This window comes from Dermacentor andersoni, chromosome 10 (assembly GCF_023375885.2).
Source record: "Dermacentor andersoni chromosome 10, qqDerAnde1_hic_scaffold, whole genome shotgun sequence".
Classification (NCBI taxonomy): domain Eukaryota; kingdom Metazoa; phylum Arthropoda; class Arachnida; order Ixodida; family Ixodidae; genus Dermacentor; species Dermacentor andersoni.
In genome coordinates this window covers 551,321-557,578 of record NC_092823.1, presented here as the reverse complement: position 1 = coordinate 557,578, position 6,258 = coordinate 551,321, and the positions used below count along the sequence as shown (strand labels likewise).

The following is a 6,258-nucleotide window of genomic DNA, read 5'->3' as shown; positions in this document are numbered from 1 at the left end:
ACACCGGAAACCGTGCAGACGTCAGCGATCGCCTCGACATCGCTGCGAGCGTGTGCCACGTGTGCCGGGGCGGTGCGAGCGCGACGCTTTGACGCAACTTTTGCGTACAAGCCGCCGCACGGCCACGACGGAATCGCTGACATCCCGCACGCAGCTGCATTGTGTCGCGCCGGCATTCGTTGAAACACCACGCAGACGTCGGCGTCGGCCCCGACGTGGTTGCGAGCGCTGGAAGAGACAAAGTCCGAAACCACGTGTGCCGGGGCGGTGGGAGCGCGACGCCTTTGACCTAACTTTTGCGTACAAGCCGTCGCACGGCCCAGACGGAATCGGTGTCACCCTGCAGAGGGCTGCACTATAGCACGCCGGGAACCGGGAAAGAACCGCGCAGACGTCGTCGTTGGACGCGACGTTGCCGCGAGCACGCGAAGAGACAAAGTCCGAAACGACGTCAGCCGGGGCGTCGAGCACGCCGCCTGCACTGTTCGCACTCGTGCTCGGAAATGGCAAAGGGACCACTCTAGGGTGCCTCGAATCGATCGGCCGGGGCCCCCCCCGTAAGGCGACAGAAAGGCGATTGTTCAGGAAACCGTACTGGCCATTGGTGAGAAATTGCCGTTCGCGCATTCGGTGGACGCGCTGCGCTTTCACGACTTCGGCATTGTGCTGCCGACGTAAGCTTTCAATCTTGCTCGCGGCGTTACGAGGCGGCACGATTTTCGCCAAACGCTCGTCGAAAGTGGCACGAGTACGACCCCACGGAGGTCTGGGTACTTATCGCTGCTATTATATGGGGGCCCCAGGGAGCAGTCGCCCCCAAAGCGACCTGGGTGTTTGATATGCGGCGGGCTTCGTGCCCGTCAAGCGTGTCCCCGGTATCGCTCCCATGGATCCCACAGCTGACGTCTGCAGCCTCATCCGCTTGATGCGTTAGGGGCTGGTTGTCGGACGACGCTTTTTCCACGATATTGAAGTGTGTTCCGCATCGTCTTCGGACGAGTCAATACGAAAGCGCCGAAGGCGTGGGCGTGACCCGTCGCCTAGCGGCTTTGTCGTCTCGGCTACGTTGGAAGTGTCGGTCGGTCCACCAGTGCTGCGGGCTCGAGAGAAACCACAAGCCACGATCGAGTCGACACAACCGGTCTATCGAGAATGTTGCGTGCTTCTTGCCACGTGGCGATACCCGGCCCTGCGGGGAGGGCGCCGTAGCGAGCTCGAACGCCGTCGTCTCGGACTGTGCAAAGTGCTACCCTTTGCGAGAACGAAGCGTGTTGGGGCGCCTGAAGGTGGCCTCGCCATCGCAAAAACGGCGTCCGGCCTGCTTGAAAGGCTGGACGCGCAGTTGAACGATTACCTGGTTGATCCTGCCAGTAATCATATGCTTGTCTCAAAGATTAAGCCATGCATGTCTAAGTACATGCCGAAATAAGGCGAAACCGCGAATGGCTCATTAAATCAGTTATGGTTCCTTAGATCGTTTCTTCCTACTTGGATAACTGTGGCAATTCTAGAGCTAATACATGCAGCGAGCCTGAAGCCCTTTGGACGACGGGTGCTTTTATTAGACCAAGATCGATCGGGTTTCGGCCCGTATTGTGTGGTGACTCTGGGTAACTTTGTGCTGATCGCATGGCCACGAGCCGGCGACGTTTCTTTCAAGTGTCTGCCTTATCAACTTTCGATGGTAGGTTACTTGCTTACCATGGTTGTTACGGGTAACGGAGAATCAGGGTTCGATTCCGGAGAGGGAGCCTGAGAAACGGCTACCACATCCAAGGAAGGCAGCAGGCGCCCAAATTACCACTCCCGGCACCTGGCGGTAGTGACGAAAAATAACACTATGGGACTCTTTTGAGGCCCCGTAATTGAAACAAGTACACTCTAAATCCTTTAACGAGGATCAATTGCAGGGCAAGTCTGGTGCCAGCAGCCGCGGTAATTCCAGCTCCAATAGCGTATACTAAAGCTGCTGCGGTTAAAAAGCTCGTAGTTGGATCTCAGTTCCAGACGAGTAATGCATCAACTCGATGCGACGGCTCGGACTGAACATCATGCCGGTCCTTTCTTGGTGCACTTCATTGTGACGAACTACTGCGAAATCATTTGCCAAGAATGTTTTCTTTTATCAAGAACGAAAGTCAAAGGTGCGAAGGCGATCAGATACCGCCCTAGTTCTGAACATAAACGATGCCAACCAGCGATCCGCCTGAGTTACTCAAATGACTCGGCGGGCAGCTTCCGGGAAACGAAAGTGTTTGGGTTCCGGGGGAAGTATGGTTGCAAAGCTGAAACTTAAAGGAATTGATGGAAGGGCACCACCAGGAGTGAAGCCTGCGGCTTAATTTGACTCAACACGGTGAAACTTACCCGGCCCGGACACTGGGAGGATTGACAGATTGAGAGCTCTTGATTCGGTGGATGGTGGTGCATGGTCGTTATTAGTTGGTGGAGCGATTTGTCTGGTTAATTCCGATAACGAACGAGACTCTAGCCTATTAAATAGGTGCGGGGTTCCCAGCACCTTACAACCTTCTTAGAGGGACAAGCGGCTCCTAGCCGCACGAAACAGAGCAATAACAGGTCTGTGATGCCCTTACATGTCCGGGGCCGCACGCGCGCTACACTGAAGGAAGCAGCGTGTCTTTATCCCTGTCTGAAAATACTGGGTAACCCGTGGAACTTCTTTCGTGATAGGGATAGGGGCTTGCAATTGTTCCCCTTGAACGAGGAATTCCCAGTAAGCGCGAGTCATAAGCTCGCGTTGATTACGTCCCTGCCCTTTGTACACACCGCCCGTCGCTACTACCGATTGAATGACTTAGTGAGGTCTTCGGACCGATGTCCGGCGCGGCCTTTCGGTTGCGCCGGTCTGTTGGAAAGATGACCAAACTTGATCATTTAGAGGAAGTAAAAGTCGTAACAAGGTTTCCGTAGGTGAACCTGCGGAAGGATCATTACCGGATTGTGAAGGGTGACCAGCCCCATTGTTTCTACCCCGTGTGGGTGCAGCAGCTCGCTGCGCCCGACGCTTTCCGCCGCTGGCCCCGCTTGGACGCAGGGACGGCTATACCCGAACATGCCAGGGATTGCCTGAATTTTGAGGGTCGCCCCGTGCCAAATTTGTTGCGCCCAGTGGACGCCGGCTGCAACCTTGGACGGTTGGCTTGGCCACGCCCGCGGGTAGAAACGGCGTAACGCACACTGGGTGGGCTTTCTGTCCGCTTCGGCGCTCTTGCGCGGAATAGGAGTAAGACGACCCGACCTGCTGCTTTGCCCAGTACGAGGGGAACGGCGAAGCGTGCGGTCGGTCAAGGAACTGACGGTCGAGAGCTAATGCCGCTGCCGCTTAGTACACACGGAACCGTGGCGCGAGCGCTCTCCCGTCCTCCGCGGCAAACGCTGCCGAGTCTGAAAAGGCTGGCGGCTGCCGGTCGCTTCCTGCGGCGAGCATGGAGTAACGACCCGACTTTGTTGCCGCCCAAGTACTAAAGGAACGGTGTGGCGCTCGGTCGGTCATGGAACTGTCGGTATGAGGGTGCGGCTGCCAAGTACGGAAGGAACCGTGGCCTAAAGTGCTCTCCCGTCCTCCGCGGCAAATGCCACCGAGTCCGAAAGGGCCGGAGGCTGCCGGTCGGCTCCTGCTCGTGACGCGCGAGGTGTCGAGATCGCGGTTTAATGCGACGACGTCTGCAGGCTATTCGCCCGCCGCCGAGGGAAAGGCGGCGTTGCTGCGAAGTACCGAAGGAAACGCGGCTTTGCTACGTCGGAAGCGTTCTGCGGTTAGCGGACTTGTGCGCTTTGGGAAGGCGCCGCACGTCGAAAGAGGAAGTACGGACAGACGAGGGACTGTAGTCCCCGATTTGAACACACTTGCGGCCAGGTCCTTGCTGGCTTCGTCTTCCGCCTCAAGTAGACTTGTTGTGGCTCCGGCGCAGGGGCCGTCCCTGGCACTGGCCGAGTGGTTTTGGAGAGCTGCGCGAGTACGCGCGCCGGGCTCTTGGCTTTCTTCTCAAGTCGGCTGTTGGATCAGCAGCGGTTATCCTGCGGCGATCTGCCGATGCGAAAGTGTGTGTGTCTTTGAGGCCCTTCAAGGAACCTACTGCTGACTTAAGCGAAGCACGTCGATGGGGGTGAAACCCTGCCCGTGGCCGTGTAGCCGTTAAAGTCTCCACAGTGGCTTAGCCCCACACATGGCTCTGTCGCTTTTTGCAATTTCTCGTGGAGCGATGTGAACGTGCACACGAGACACACGGGTCCGGTGGATGGTTGGCAGGTAAAACCGGCTTCGAGTGCGCGCAAACGGCGTAGGTTACCTCGAGGGCAAGCGAGGAAGGCGTGGGCGCAAAACACACGCGCGAGTAGCAGGAGTGGAGTGCCATTAGGCTTTCAGCTGCTGAGACGCGGCCGCAGAAAGAGCGAGAAGGGAAGGAGCGCACGCCGAAAGGCGCTCTTCGAAAACACACACAGGAAGACGCCACGTGCCTAAAACACCGGTTGTACTGTACTGAATTGAACAAACTATTTTTCACTACTCTGAGCGGTGGATCACTCGGTTCTCGAGTCGATGAAGAACGCAGCCAGCTGCGAGACTTGGTGTGAATTGCAGGACACACTGAGCACTGATTCTTTGAACGCACATTGCGGCCTTGGGTCTTCCCTTGGCTTCGTCTGTCTGACCCCCGTATTCACAAACGCACCTCGACTTGACCCTCCACTCGAAATGCTTCTTGTGGGCGGTTTTTCATTTCACAAATCGCCCTCCACTTGAAACGCGCCTTGAGTGAAGGAAAGCTCGAGCGCTTTACTCCAGAATCTCAATGTAGCCTCGCAGCTACTTTGAATCGCTCCTCGAGTGAAGTTAGTGCGTAAACATGGCTGCCTTGCGATCTGTCGCTCGCCTCGTCAGCTTTTTCCGATGGACGCCAGTTGCCTCCGTAACTTTTCTTGGGTTAACCGTGCTGCGCATTCTCAAGGGCTACGTTTTAGGAACTGGTGCCGTCGTCTGGAGCGCATCGGCAACGAAATCGTTTCACTGCGGCGCCGAGACAGATCGGTCGTCCTGTCAAGAAAACTGCGAGCTAGTGCAGTGACTGTCGTCTTACTCCGTGCATGAGCCAATTGATGACCTGCACACGGGTATTCTTCGTGCCAGCGCTCCGAAACTACTATCGGCGTCAGTGCATTCATGTGTTTCTCGCGACTCATCGTAGAAAGCCGCATCAGTTCAAGCACGGCGCGATACATAACTGCGGCGGACTTCGAACTTGTAAAAAGAAAACAGCTACGAAGATTCCCGTTATTAGTGCGTGTATTGCCTGTGTGCTTGTGTTGCCTGCGCGAGCGCCGTAAGTCGCCCCGTCGGCGCTGTTTGTACTCGGGCAGATCATCACTGCCTACGCTAATCGAAGGACGGCGAAGCACACCGCAGCAAAGCGAGCATCTCTGTAAACGAGCAGGTGAGCTCACTTTAATTTTTGCAATTTTCTTTAATTTGATGCGGCTAGTTTCGCTAAGGAAAATAAGAAATGTACTGTAATTTCGCACTGACCATGTGCGGTTGGTGCAATTTAAAGTCGTAAGCAATAATTAGTAATCCTTGCTTCAAACCATTCACTTTAATTAGCTTGTCATCCCTATGAAGATCCGAGCTCAACGAGGAAGTCACCGACCATGAAATGGCATTCAGAATTATACCTGCACGTATACACAGGTTAATGTAATGTTTTGTTCGCATAAAAAAGACAGAATAACAATACAACAGAGTGGAGTTGTTGTACATCACACCATTTTTTATTCCGATAAATGAAGGTGTAGCAATGTAGTGACAGCTCCTAATACAGACTGTGCTAGCAAGTGGTAGCAGATATATCTCGTACACCTTTCTTGCGAACATCCCAGCTCTCTATAGGGTTCATTATTTAAGTGTTAAGTGTTAGATCGCTGTATGTCGGTACCAGCCGAAAGATGTCTTTTTTTTTTGCAAATAAAAATAAATAAAAACAGTATGAGCTAATTAATGTAAAAAAATATCGCGCTCTGGAACACAAAATTCTTAAACGAATGTATTATTACGAAATGTAAGCTAAAGACAACGAATACAGTACCTAAGGTAGTGTTCATGGGCCTTTTTTAACGTCATTGTATGTTTATTACCAACCCCTTCTCTTATGCAGGAACCAGGTTGCCAACAAACGCACGAAGAGCAACTGCCTTTCCAACTGTGCTGGGTGTGCTGCGTATGCATTGGTGTGCAAGTGG

General features: G+C 54.2%; 1 non-coding gene across 1 annotated transcript; it reads left to right on the top strand.

Moving 5' to 3' along the window:
- Positions 1 to 4,529: 4,529 nt before the first annotated feature.
- On the top strand, positions 4,530 to 4,682 carry LOC126519769 (5.8S ribosomal RNA). The gene has a single exon (XR_007596667.1). It is a non-coding gene; the product is annotated as a 5.8S ribosomal RNA (ribosomal RNA).
- Positions 4,683 to 6,258: the final 1,576 nt, after the last annotated feature.